This window comes from Cygnus atratus, chromosome 2 (assembly GCF_013377495.2).
Source record: "Cygnus atratus isolate AKBS03 ecotype Queensland, Australia chromosome 2, CAtr_DNAZoo_HiC_assembly, whole genome shotgun sequence".
Taxonomy (NCBI): Eukaryota; Metazoa; Chordata; class Aves; order Anseriformes; family Anatidae; genus Cygnus; species Cygnus atratus.
Window position 1 is genome coordinate 84026305 of NC_066363.1, and position 14983 is coordinate 84041287.

The 14983-nt window shown below is 38.4% G+C and overlaps 1 protein-coding gene across 2 annotated transcripts in view; it reads left to right on the top strand.

Moving 5' to 3' along the window:
* The window catches only part of CTNND2 (catenin delta 2), a 428710-nt gene that overhangs the window by 203375 nt on the left and 210352 nt on the right, over positions 1-14983 (top strand). The window lies entirely within an intron of this gene.

Consider the following 14983-nt stretch of genomic DNA (forward strand, 5'->3'; position numbering starts at 1 on the left):
TGTGATATTTGGAAGCTCTACCCCAATAAAACCTGTATGTAAGACTGAAGTTCCCATCTTTGCTTCATGACTGGGTTTTTGATTTAAAAAAAAAAAAGCAAGTAGCTTTTCGGTTTGAAGGAGGCAAGGGAAAAAATAGGCTTTGGATTAGTTGTAGATGATTGGCTTCCTAGGAAATACTGCTCTTCCTGGAAGACATACAAATGAGACCTGAACTTGCCCAAACTTTTAAAGAGGAGACTCTGTATTAATTAGTAATTTAGTCTCTCTATGAGCAAATCTTTGCTTGGTAAAACGGTAAAACAACAGTTTGACATATAGGACCGCAAAGTTGTTGTTCTTCAGATGAGATTTACTTGTTGACAGATATGGTACTTTTTTGTTTTGGAATTGTGTTTATTTGAATTGAATGCAGCAATTTTTTAAGAACAATCATTCCTGATTATGGTTTTACTTTTACTGTTTAGGGCTCAAATCCCCTTTACTGAGGAGTAGTGGAATAATTTTAAATGATGGCATGCTACATCACATTAGAAGATGCTTCCTTCTTTTGGGCAGGAAGCAGACTCCTATCAAGCTTAATGGAGAATTATGTTTCGCAGACTTAGAGGATAATGCTTTCCATGGAAGCTTGAGAAACGAGGGAAAGTAACGAAAGCTAGTTTTCTGGTTTTTCTCAGGAGTGCTGGAGAATGTCACCCTGCAATAATACAAACCTAACAAGAACCAAGTGAAGAATCCCACTGGTGTGAACCTCACCTGCATGCCAAAGAATTCAGTCCCCCTGGTCCTCAGAATAGATAATTTCCTCCTGTCATGTTCACTTGTTTGACACTTTAACTAGACGTAGTTGAGTGATCTTTAACAAGTAACTAAAAATACGTAGTAGAGTGACAGATAGAAAACTAGTATGAATTAAAATGGTCAGAAGATTGACATTGACAAATTTAGAACAAACATTTCAAAGGGAAAAGCCGGAAAACACTTGAGCTACAGTGAAGTAGATTTACGTGTGAGCTCCAAGAGCAGTATTCCTAGTGGTAAATTTGCTTCCTGTGGTTTTAATCCCAAGGGGTATTTCTAGCTGCTTGACTTCTGAATTCTTCAAATTTAAGTATGACCTGTGGGACGCTAAAGTTTACATTTAGCATTTGGTTAAACTGTGGCATGCATGTGTCCCTGCCAAATAACACTTACTTGTAATGGAAATTGGTGTCTGCCTTTATTTTCCCCTTTCTTATTATTTCTAGAGCCTCTAGCATGTGCTGCATGCCCGGGTGTACAGCTTTCTATTCAGTCACAGTTTTCAACTCAAAAGCATTCTCTGTGCTTAGACTGGGGATTCTGTCCCATTCCTTCACACATAAAGCTTATTTTCCCTCACAAAACAGGATGCAAATTTAGTTTTCTTGGGATAACTGCTAACTTCTCTTGTGAAAGAGGAGAAATTTGGAGCAGAATTTCATTATGGCTGCACAGAGTTCTGTGAGAAGCCCGGGGGGTGAAGCCGAACTCTTTCTCGCTTACATATGCGTACATCCCAGAGGCAGTGTGATGGCACCTCAGCTGCAGAGCGTGAGTATGACTTAATTCCTCATCATTCAGAACAACTCATAAAGCAAATTGCAGCCTAAATTTGGTAGTGGAAGAAAGATGCATACTCCCCGAGGGGCGTATTCATTGCTATACTGTGCACAGTATGTTTCTGCTGCATCAGACTTTGGTCCCCATCTTGTTTATTATTTGACTGACTTTTCCTCACTGACAGTGTTCTAGCTGGCAGAGCCAGGAGATTTCTGGAGCAGGTCTAATGGAAAAAAAAATGTATTTGAGTTGGTAGATGAAGCTGTGAGTGTTGATAGGAAGCTGCTGCTTACAAATTGCTAATGGATTAGTTTAACAGTAGCAGCTTTCAGTATGTATCATGTTTCTGGGAAGCAATACTTGGAAGAGATGCCTGAATTTTATTTATCAACGTTACAGGCTGTATATCATGTAATTAAAAAAGAAAACTCATCTTAGTGAATGTGGACATAACATATTGTTGACTAAGAGGTGCACAAAAGCTGATTAGAAGATGGCTAGTGTTTGTTTTATAGATTAAAAAATATATTTTTTTTTCCACATTGTTTTACTTGATTGTTTGAGCTACCTGTGGGAGGCCTAGGAGGCGATGCCTTTTTTGTCTTCCTCCCACCACTTCAAAAATTGTAATAAGAGTGGAATTCAGTCACAGAATTTACAGTATGCCATATGGAAAGCCGTATGAAAAAAAATGTTTAAAAAGTAGGTATCAGGAATCTTCTGTCATAGAAAGCTGGTGAATATTTTCAGAATTCAAGCTGACCTGAAAGCAGTGGGTTAATGTCCCATTTATTTGTTTTAGGATATATCAAGTTCGCTGTCTCCTTAACCTTGGAAATCCTGCAAAAGGGTTCTGCACTTCAAAAATAAACAAAAACATGCAATCACGTCTGCCTTTCCCCACAGAAGGGCACTCACTGAGGGGTGTAAGGGTTCTCATTGCAACAAATTAGTAAAGTTGAAGTTGATGCAAAACCGTGAATTATTTAAAATATGGCATGCCTCCGTGTTTGCAGTTTTCAAGTTATTTGAATGTGTTCTGAGATGAATTGTCTCTGCATCTTCATTCTGAATTTACAAAATAATTTAAATATGCTAAATATTTTTGCTGTATCTGTTGACTGGGAAAAAAAATGAATTCTTTCTATACTTTTTATTTTTTATAGTCAAAGAATATTATAGATATATTCAGTAAGAATGCATATGCATGAATGCACATATACGTATTCAGTTACAAATATACCCTTCTACAGCTTTTTGTGACTAAAAAAAGTTGTGCAATTGCATTTCAGTCTGCATTCTGGAACATTAAGCTGTACTTTCAAGTACATGAACAAATTTTTTTTGTTTAATAGAATTTGAGCATAGAGAGGACTTTGAATTTGAGCACAGTACCTCAGGACTTTAATATACGAATTTAGAAAGAATAAAATGCTGAGAGTGGGAGGTTTCTCTGCTCTTTCACATAGGATGGCTTTCTTCTTCACAAGCTGATTTATTCTATAATTTAAAATTTGCTGTTTTGATGACAGTTTACATTTTTCAGTGAAATAGTAGCTACTAATTTGACAAGGTTTCATCTATTGACTATTTGCCAAAGTTTTGTTTCCAGTATAATAAATAAAATGTAATAGGGAGAAGGGGGAAAACACCCGAATTGTGACTGTTTCTGGCAATCCAGTGTTCATTTCCACAGAGCATGTCTGGGATGGGGGTAAAGGGTGGTGCAATAACAAACCACTTTTAAGGAGAAGTTAATCCCTGCTTGCAGTCTCTTACATGAGTGTTTTTTCTGATACCAAGTCAATCACACTAATGTAAAGGCTTTGTCAGTGCCATGAGTAGCAAAGCTAGGAATAAGCTGCATAATCAAAATTAGTTTCTTTTTGGTTTATATTAAAAAGATGTTGAAATTGATACTTTTGCTGGTAAGTCTCTGTCAGAGTAACCTATGTTGGTTGGAAGTCACTTATTTTTTACGGTACAATCATTTGCTTTTTTAAATTGGTTCATACCGATGTATTTAATATTTAAATGAGGTTAGTTTACCCAGCTTTTTTGAAGAAGACTATACTGTATAAATGCATAAGTACTTCACCAGTCTTATAAGAAGAGGTCTACAGTTTATTGAAGGTTCTACACCCATGCAAAAATAATTGAAAAGGCGTGAAAATGCCTCCTCTTGTAAGTAAGAGGCGGGTCAGGGAGAAAATTATTCATTTTTCAAAATTTGTTGTATAATGTGTAAGAACACAAAGGAAATTTGGGAAGCATTTTCCCAAGGGCATAAGCCTCTTAAGAGGATGAATCCCTAAGCATTTACCTTTTATGTTGGAATACTTCATTGTAACTCATCTGTGACAGGAAGTGTAATATACGATTTACAATAAATGCTCTAAAGTTTACTGGTCCACAGATATAAAACAGAATGGAAATTGCTTTCAACCTCTCTTTAAGTTCCTAGTGTTGAAGATGATGCCACTTTTCACTAAAGGTAAGCTTACAATACTGCTGCTGTTGGGCAGGCAGCATAAGTAATGTAATACAAATCTGAGCTCAGCAGCCTGGGTTTTGATAACAATGTGCAGAACCAAAATTGTTGTGCAAAGCAATTTGAGGAAGGAGTCTATCAGTTTCTATCTCTATGGGTAGGTGAGGCAGTTTTAGCTGAAATGTACTTTGAATTGTCAACATAAACTCTAGTTTATGCATACTCTTGAGATTACGGAATTCTCAAAATGATACTATTCTGTTAAGAAAATCTATTTGTTTTATGTGAAAGAAAGATAACTCTAAGACTTCCAGAGGATGGTATTTGAATGTATGACTGTGTTTACATAGCATATTATTTCTAGCGTGGATTGGCTCCAATTCTGCAAGTTTTATCAATGTTACATTCCACTGTCATCTTCAAAAGAAGACTGATAGCACTAAGGGAGTGATAAATTTATGTGTGCGCATCTATGTGCATGTGTGTTCATCACAGAGACAGACTTAGGCTAGAAATCCAAGAAAGAATGTGATGAAAGGAGTTAGAAGTAGAACTTTGGAAAAGGAAGGGAAGGGGGTCTTGTGGCACTCCTCATCTTTCGTTTGTACTGTCTAGTGCAGAGCTCAGCCTGCATCATGCCATAGGATGCCCATAGCACTGCTGTGCAATCCCAGCATCTGTAGATCTAGTTTGGCTTGTACAGCACAAAACCAAGTCATAATTTAGTATCTAACAGTTTTTGCTTAGGTATTTATGTTTAAACTTTACCCATGAAACAAAGCTTTGCTTTCCTGATTGCTATAAATACTAATTTATGATACATATCACAGTTCTCTTTCCAGTACTTTGAGAGAAGTCAGATTTTTACACAGTCCCTTTCATGCGTTCTTGATTGGTTTTTCTACAGACATGGTTGCATATCTGTGATCTACATTTTTCTTTTATCGTCATTGATTGCTTCAGGCCCAGTGATATTTACCTATTCCCCTAATCCCCTTATCTGTTAATTGGAAAATTCCTCTGAAATTTCTTTAGGTAGTGTTAGACTTAACTTATTGTAACAGGTAGGAAGTCATATTACTTTATACTTCTAATTAGTAATTCTCTCTAGTGGAGAAATGCATCAAGAGGAACTCTTCCTGTAACTGTTTGTAGTGTTTTTGGAAGTGGGGTAAGGGGTTGGCTTGCAGTATCTTCTTTGGGATTTATTTTAATTAGTTGAAAGTACCTTCTTGAAGCCTTTTTTGTTCGTTTGTTCTTAAATTTTTAGATTGATTGATAGTGTATAATTATAAACTCTCTCCTTGGCTTTTAAGGATGCCTTACATCTCCACAGAGGTTCAAGAATAGTGATTTTCTTATGTATGAATGAATGGGTGGTGGTTGGCCTTCCAAATTTCCATTGTTCAGCCATATGTTATTATAAGATCTACTGGTGAAAAAACAACTGCACTGCATATGAAAACTTGTTGCCCAGTTTTCACAGAAAACTGTTGGGTTTATGCTTTACGTCTGTTATTTTGACCACAGGTTAAATGCAGAAATGTAGTAAAAATCTAATGGTAAAAATGCTGAACACTGACTTGATTAAAAAAAACTGGCAGTTTTAATTGTGTTCCTGGTACAAGTTCTGATGTTAAGAATGTTTGCTATGCAGGATGGGAACGTCAGCTCGTTTGAAAAGTAGAAACCATAATACTTAACACTAGCTTGTCATATAGCACATTGGAAATTATCTGAGAGTTGTATGCTCATTTTTTTCTGATACCCATATCTCTGTATAGATGGACAAAGATGAGCTAGACTTTAAATCAAAAAAAATTGTTTTTCATTGTCTTCGTGTTATTAAACTGAAAATCCTCTGGGATAGCAGAGTTTATCCTGAACAACTGTTCCTTGGAGGCCATCTGGGTTTTTAGGTGATAAAACAGTTTATTTTTTTCTAACACTGATATTCAGGAGTACAGTGCAAGATCTGTATTAAAATAAACTTCCCTAGGGGGCTTCCCCATCATCTGCCTGTTTTGCACCCTCCCACCTCAGTATTTTTTGTGCTCTGCTTACAGACTTTGTTTATATAAAATCCAGAATGGAAAATGGCTTGTGCCGATACTGAGCATTTCTTACCTTATATGGGTTACAGTTGTTTATTAATTCCAAAACATTATTTTCATTATACTATACAACATGGAATGAAATAAATCTTGCAGGTTTTTAGACTGGGAGCTTAGCAAGCTGTTAGCTGTGTGGCTTCTTGCCTGTTTATTGCAAAATGTTGCTGAGAACTTCGTAAGATTGCCTTAGTTTTTCTAACACACTGTTCTTCACAGAATTGTTTTCTAGATTGCCTATCTTGATTACGTTATTGTTAAGTAGCAACATAACTGATCAAAAATATCCTCGCCACAGAAACTATTCCCTGGTAAGGAAGAAATAGTCAGTGCTACAGAATGACGGATTATTCTGACATCATCAGAGGAGAGAGTTGAGCCCTGATACAGAGAAGTGAAGCTGTGTGTAAGTCATTGCCACCTGGTGTGTTTGTGTGATGACTGGGCAAGGTTCAACTGACCTGAGGTCTTTGGGCTACAGTGGTACAGTGCCTCCTCGGTAATTGCAATTGAAATACATGCCTGCAACACCGCCTGCCGTTCAGCTTTGACTGATGTAATTATGTGACCTCCAAACTTGAATTTAAGTGCATAATGTGGAAATTAGGTGCCCCAACATCTCTTGACATTTTACCAAGGTTGTTCCTCAGTGAGAAAGAACAAGTGTACGTGTGCACGAATACTATTCACAAATGCAGCAGATTCAGCAAAGGCTCTGTGTGCAACCAGGTGATGCTTTCTTTAAGATGTTTCTCATCAGCTTTCTCTCAGCTGATGAGAAACATTTTAAACATGTCTAAAGATTGGAGTGGGAGGGGGTTGGCCTAAAATGAAAGCATTGTATGCTGACTGGGTGTTTGGCATAAACCGTGGTTATCCTTTTCTGGTGTGCTATTTCAAAGCTAAAATGCTTTATCATTACTATTACAAAGTCTTTTCACTGAACTACTAAAAATGTAATAGTCTTCACTATGTTATGAGTCTAAAATTTGTGTATGACCAAAAGCTGGGTGGTTTTATGCCTTCCTACACTTAAAATTCTAGCAAAACCTGTAATTTTTAGGTCACCAAGTGATTTTTTTCATAAAAGTAGGAGGTGAGGTAGTTTATAAAAAACGAATCTTCTGCTGGACAGTATTCTAGTATTAACTGGCCTTTCTGGAGAAACAAGTAAGCTGAGGAAGGCTAGAATTTTGGCTGATTTTGTTACAGTCTGATATTGCTTCTTTGAAGACAAGCAAGGTCTTAATAATGCATCCAGATCTGAGGATCAAGTGCAAAGTTAGTACAAGAAGAAAATTAAAAATGCTGACTCTTGTTTACAGGCTAGTGTTAGAGAAAGATAGAGCAGCCCAGTCCTATAAACTAACTCGGATCTGGTAGACCTGTATTAGCATAATACTGTGTAACACTTCTGATAGGTTCCTTCCTGGTAACTGGCTTTAAGACATGCAGTTTTGTCTGGCTAAGCCAAGATCTCCATAAAGCCAGGAAAGAATAGATGAAAACATAAAGAAGGGCAAGAGAAAATGACCTGAGTAGACATCAACAACTGATATGTCTCTTTCTAGATAAGACACAAGAATTAGCTGCTGTCATCCATCACCTGCTCTTTGATTTAGCCTGCTTGAGATGTCCGTTGGAAACCAACGTAAGAGAATATATTGCATTCCTCTGCTCCTTGAGAGGTTATAGGTGGACCCTACAGTTTGTGTGATATTCAGGAAACACTTGCTCTGCAGACTCAAAATGAGTCTATACTCTTCTGTTTAATAAAAAAAAAAATCTTACATTAATTTTAACTTCTTGTTGTTTTTGTCTCATACCTCACTTACCAAATCTCCATTTAGCATGCCCTTGGTCTGTATTCATTACCATCTTTGGATTATTTTTGTTGCTTTGTAGAAAAGAATACCTTCCTATGCGACCTATTTGATAAGTGTTTACTTTCCAGATGTTGAAATAAAATAGTGTCCTGGTGTCAGGTAGGACAGAGTTAATTTTCCTCCTAGTAGCTGGCAGGGTGCTATGTTTTGGATTAGAATGAGAAGAGCGCTGATAACATGCTGATGTTTTAATTGTTGTAGAGCAGTGCTTACACCAAGCCAAGGACTTTTCAGCTTCTCGCTCTGTCCTGCTAGCGAGCAGGCTAGGGGTGCAGCAGGAGCTGGGAGGGGACAGACCCAGGACAGCTGACCCAAACTGGCCAAAGGGGTATTCCATACCATCTGACGTCATGCTGAACAATATATAGGGGTGGCTAGCCGGGGTGGGGGGCTGGCTGCTCGGGGATAGGCTGGGCATCGGTCAGCAGGTGGTGAGCAATTGCATTGTGCATCACTTGTTTCGTACACATTATTACTATTAATACTATTATTATTATTATTATTATTGTTATTGTTATTCTTTTCCCTGTCTTAATAAACTGTCTTTATCTCAACTCACAGACTTCACTTTCCCGTTTCTCTCCCCCATCCCGGAGAGGGAGGGGGGAGGGTGAGCGAACGGCTGTGTGGTGTTTGGCTGCCAGCCGGGCTAAACCACAACAAATAGTTAAACCTGTAAGGCCTCAGTTGCATGTTCTGAGCTACTGACATGCTGAGGCCTCCTCTCACAAGACAGCCTCTCTTTCCTGCTTAACCAGTGGCAAGAAGATCAATCAGAAGAGGTGCTCTATAAGGATTCAGGATTTGAAGAAGAGAAGCTTTGCCATAATCACTCCAGACTGTATACCCTCTTTCTTCTCATGGAAGATGTAGAGGCTTCATCATTAATTCACGGCCATATAATCCACCCAAGATGGCTGCTGTAGAGTCAGTGTCTTTCAGCTTAGCAGAGTCATCATTGACCAAACATTTTCTCAAGCCATAGTCAAAACACCTCTTCAAGCTCATCACACTTTTCAGCAAAAAAGACTCCTAGCCAAAATTCATATGTAGGCAGTGATAGACAAAGAATGTGGCATCTTCCTTGAAAATTTGTCTCTGAAGGGCCTTCAGGAAGGAATATTACTTTAAGTCTTCAGCTACTAGGAAAACTGTCAGGGCTCTAGTTCTTTTCCTTCCCTCATTTATGTGTGTGCGCACACACGGAATAGATGAGGAACGCCAAGCCTTCTAAATAGATTAATCAAAACTGAAGAAGCTATAAGTCAACACAATGGATTCAGCATCTCTTGCTGGAGCAGTGTCCTAAAGAGGTCAGCTGATGTGAGGGGTCTGATGGAATGTTATCTGCATATCCACAATGGTTTGCACTGTTAGCAATTCCTCTGCTTTTCCTCTTAAGAATGCTTATTGATACTAAATATCAATGTTCATAAGCTGTACCTTTGTTTGCAGTCGCAGTTTAAGGATAACTTTCATAACTTCCTAAAACAACACTCGTAGTAGTCTTGCAAGAAATTATTTTAAATCTTTTTTGCAAACTCTACATCCTGAAGCTTATAATAAATTGAAAACAGACTATTACAGTGTCCTCTTACAAGAAAGATGTAAAATCCTTCTAAGAGAAGTCTTGACCATACAGCAGTTTTCAAGGATTTTGTATAGATGGATGTACTAATGGTATGTGTACAGCTAGATGGAGAGGCAGTCTTCGCAGCATTTTTACGCTTACAGGCACGTTGCTATTGATATAAAAACAAATAAGGAAGGAGAAGTCCTGAAAACAGCATAAGCTTGTATGGAGGGTGCTATTCTTGAGGTATTAACCCTGTTTCTCTTCAGAAGGATTTGCTGATGTGCATCACTGTACTTAAGGTGTATTTGCTGTGCCTGTTTCTGCAGTTTGTTTAGAATATCTGCTTCAGACTAGTCCCTCAGTGAAGGGAGAAAGGAATATTTTCTTACAACTTCCTTCCAGAGTCTGGTCTTTTCCCAGGCTTACCTCACGTTAGGTAAGTCTCTGGAAATTTTGATGTCCACTTCAAACCATTGGTGAAGAGAAGGCAGCTGAAAAAAACACTAGATGTTAGGAAATATGCTGTCCACTAAGATTGTGTGTTCCCACAATAACTTAAGCAATAGCAAATTGTGTTGGAGGAGAAGATCAAGGGCAGGGTGAGACCCAGCTCGGTGGTCAGAAGAGTAAGACTGAATTGCCTGAAGTGTTGGCAGGCAATTGTGTAACTAAAATTACGGTGGAAATCCTTAGACAATTACTGTCATCACTGTTCCACAGAATGCAAGTAACCAGGTAACAAGTACACTTTTATAAATGTCATGTTACAGGCATTCATTTGGACTGGCAGAACTTACAACTACAGCCAAGGAAGAGGAGCATCGTGCTGTACAAGGCTTTACATTTACTAATGCTGATGCTATTAAAATCAGCTGCCACATAAGCCCTGAGAGGGAAGTCAATTTAGAGAACCTTTTTAAGTCAGGAGACTGCTAATCAAAATTCACTTTAAAAGTGCGCAATTAAATATTATGCTAACTTCCCTCATTGTTTTCTGTTACAGATCTTTTATGCATCCTTTTTTTTTTCTTTGATAAAGATTGCCTTTATTAAGTTTCAGATGCATATTCAAATGTGCACATACTGCATGATTTGTCTTTTATCATAGCATACAAGGGCTGCTGAAATTATAAGAAAAACTACTGTGAAATAGCAGTCCCCAAAGCAGTGTTGTTAAAGCGGATACATGTCCACTGTCTACATTATGCTTTCTCTATTTAATACTGCTGTTATGTATCCAGGAGAGATTTTTTTCTTTCTCTCAAATTGCTGTTGACTTCTACCTGTGATTTTTAATGTGGTCTATACACTTGTATCTTTCTTATCCTTCTGAAAGAGAAAGTAAAGTAATGTTAGAATAACAATTCTGAGTCAAATCAAAGGGCTGTTGAGGCCAGTATTCCCTCTATGGTGGAGGCCAGTAATAAAACCCCTGGAGAAGAGGACAGAGCAAGCCTGTTGTGCAGAATGTTCTTCCAGTCCCACCGCCAGGTATCATTAGCAAGGAACGTAGCAGTTTTGCACTTGGTATTCCATTATGGAGTTGTTATTCCTGCATTTATCTAGTTTCCCTTTGAATACTAGTGAGCTTTAGCATCCAATCATGTGGCAGGTTTTTGAGCGTATATGCACCTTGTGTGAAGATTTCTGTGGAAACTTCTACTTGGTGGTTTCATTAGGTGCTCCTTAGTTCTCATACTGGAAGCAGTTGTAGACAGTATATCCATATTCCCCTTCTTCATGCCACTCATCATTGTGTAGCTGTCTACTGCAAATCCTGTAACTTTTTTTTTTTCCAGGTTGAGGCATCCCCCAGGTATTTAGTAGCATCTACTGTGGAAGCCATTTTATAAGTTTTAGTCCTCCTTGACAGGCTTCTCTTCCTTTTTTTTTTTTTTGAGGTTTACCTCATTGCTTCTGTGAGAAGATGAGAATTATGCATAAAATTCAAGATACAGGTGTATATGTTAAGACAATGATAAAGCCATCTTTGTCTTAAATGATTTTCCCAATTGTTCACGTTCATGTTGATTTCATGGATGTTTCAGAGTACTGAGATGATACTTTCTTAGAACTTCATTAAAATCCAAGACTTGGCTTTTCTGGAAAATAGTGTACTCCACATCTTCACAAGATTTCAGTGGTTTGTGTGGCTGCGTGTGTTCATTGATTCAGGTTTTTTAGAATAGATTCTAAAATTTGGCTAAGGTTTTACAGGCCTGTGGTTCCCATGCAACACTCCTCTTTTTTTTAATTAGCATTTCCTGCGGCATTGAATTTGAGACAGCTTCTCAGTGAGGTCCCTACAAAGAGCTTGCTGAACTTTCCCACACTGAACATGGAAATAATGAATGTCTAGTTTCTGTGCTGTCACCTTCATCTTTACGAACATTCTTTTTGTACTGCATTTTGGACACCTGCTCTCAGGATTGTTTTTTACTCTTGATATATATTTGAAAAAGGATTTATCACTTGCTTTTATACCTTTATGAAAATTGTTCTTGAGCTACTTTTTTGGCTACCGTTTTGATCTGCCTCACTTTCTGTGTTTAACGTGTTGGTTTGATATTTTCTTTACCTTGCTTAAACAATTCCAGGTTTTCTGAAGACTTTCTTAACCTCTGATTCTGACCTTTTCCCTGCTGTTTAGTCATGATGCTTTTTTTAAAAAAATAAATAAATTCATTTGCATTAGACTTCAGTATAATGTCCTAAACAGTATTAAACCTTGAAAGATAGTACAGAAACTGTTAGCTGCTCTTCTTAACCTCTTCTTAGCAAACTACTTCTAATGTTATTCCTCTCCTTGAAGGCAAACACAGCTGTAGCGATGGGGGGTATGGGGAGGGCGTGTCTACAAAGATATTTAATTTCTGTATAAATTACAATTTTTTGGTAGACTTTCTTTGAAATTATGGTCTAGACCTTTTGCACAATTGAGGACCAACATGGAAATTACACTCCCTACATGATTAGTAAGGACTAGCCCTTCCATGCAGTAACATTGCCAATGGCTAAAAATTAATGCTAAGATCAACCTCCCCCTTTCACTGGTCTGTATTTATATCCTATTTGTATAGAGTATAAATAGTGCTTTTTGCTTCCACTCATCTCTGTTTTCCCTCTGCATGTCATAGCTGCTGTCACTGTTTTTGCTAGGTACCTGGTAGTACAGTCCTGAAGTTGTACCTGTCCTATTTGGGCTTGGGCATACGCCTGGTTCTCATTTAAAAAGTACGTTACTTTTGCTGGGGGGGAGGGGGGATAATATTAATGACTTATGATGGAGTTCTTACATATTTAGTTTTCTGAAAGACAGGACTTGAGCTCTTAAATTAGAATAGTGCTTTTCAACTTTTTGGTGGTGATCACCACCTAGAAATGTACTTTGTAGCTAACAAAAGATCAATTTTCTTTATAAGGTAGTAGTTAACCTTTTAGGTTTTCATTGGTAAAGAGAAACAATGAAAATGCTAATAGTTTTAATAGTTTTTCATAACTGACCACTAATTGTTCCTCGAAAAGTTCCAGAAAAAGGATAGGGAACAATGACATCGAAATGAGGACGTAACGTTCAGGTGCTCTTCTGCCACCCTTTACTCTGTAACAGGAGAGATACTTGAGGCGCAATCACATAGGCTGTCTGAGATACCAGGCAAGACTCACTCAGGTACTATTGTGCAAGGAGGCTGCATTAAAGCAAGACATCAGAGAAACTTAATCGTTACCACTACTGTAAATTTTACTTAATTTGTGATTTTGTTTGGTCTTTTCCTAATTTATGCAGTAGCTAAGGTTAGCCTTTTCCCATGCCTTCTGAAAGAACAGAGGGAGCAAGGAGAAACTCTGCTTCATAGGGAAGGTGTCTGATTCGAATCAGGGAGTCTATAGACTTTTTTACAGGGCAGTTAAGGGGGCTATGTACTGTAAATTGTGGAGGCGTAACAGAAGATCTCAAAACTGATATAATGAGGAGCAGTTTAGCTATCTGTAAAATTTGTTTACAGTTGCAGTCCTAACCATCTGTTCTCTTTCCTTGTGTTGTAATCAATTGGGGTAGATGATATTTTGTAATAGGTGAAAGGTGTTTTTTAAAGTATGGTTTATGTCTTTGCATATACATTTATAGAGTACATCTTATAACAAGGCTTAGATCCCATTGGTGCTATTTAGGGATGCTACTGTAGTAACAATGATATATTGCATATTCTGTTAATGCTGTGTTTACAAAGCATTTCCAGTTAGTCGTTATGGAAATGTAAGTTGCGTCCTTTCCCCATCTGGTTGTTTTTGTAGAGGCTATGGCTTATTTTTGGTGAAATAATTTTTGGTTGTTGTGGTTTAGCCCGGCTGGCAGCCAAACACCACACAGCCGTTCGCTCACCCTCCCCCCTCCCTCTCCGGGATGGGGGAGAGAAACGGGAAAGTGAAGTCTGTGAGTTGAGATAAAGACAGTTTATTAAGACAGGGAAAAGAATAACAATAATAACAATAACAATAATAATAGTATTAATAGTAATAATGTGTACGAAATAAGTGATGCACAATGCAATTGCTCACCACCCACTGACCGATGCCCAGCCTATCCCCGAGCAGCCGGCCCCCCCCACCCCGGCTAGCCACCCCTATATATTGTTCAGCATGACGTCAGATGGTATGGAATACCCCTTTGGCCAGTTTGGGTCAGCTGTCCTGGGTCTGTCCCCTCCCAGCTCCTGCTGCACCCCTAGCCTGCTCGCTAGCAGGACAGAGCGAGAAGCTGAAAAGTCCTTGGCTTGGTGTAAGCACTGCTCTACAACAATTAAAACATCAGCATGTTATCAGCGCTCTTCTCATCCTAATCCAAAACATAGCACCCTGCCAGCTACTAGGAGGAAAATTAACTCTGTCCTACCTGAAACCAGGACATTGGTGTATCTTCTTAGAGAGCTTATCTTTACTGTTGGTGGGTAGACTTCTGTCATAACGGATCATAATGTCTCTTGACAGGAATTTCCAGCAGTGTGTGGACTTCAAGATACAGCTCTGTGCTCTACCACTCCAGCTGATGGGTATTCACAGAAGCAGTCTTATATTCTATGCACGCTTGCTGGTTAGGGTATGAAGACTACTGCTTTTGACATCAAGGATCACAGCTGCTTTCTAGGTAGCAGACTAGTATTAGGAACCTAGAATAGGTGTTTATTTCCAGGTGTGATATTGCAGCATGCTTCTTTGGGGTAATGAATGCATGGGGAAAATGTGTAAAGCTTGACTGGATCTGGATTCTGAGCTGCCTTCAGATCTACAGACTTGATTCCCCAGGCCATGTACGAGAGACCTGTGACAGCCTTTT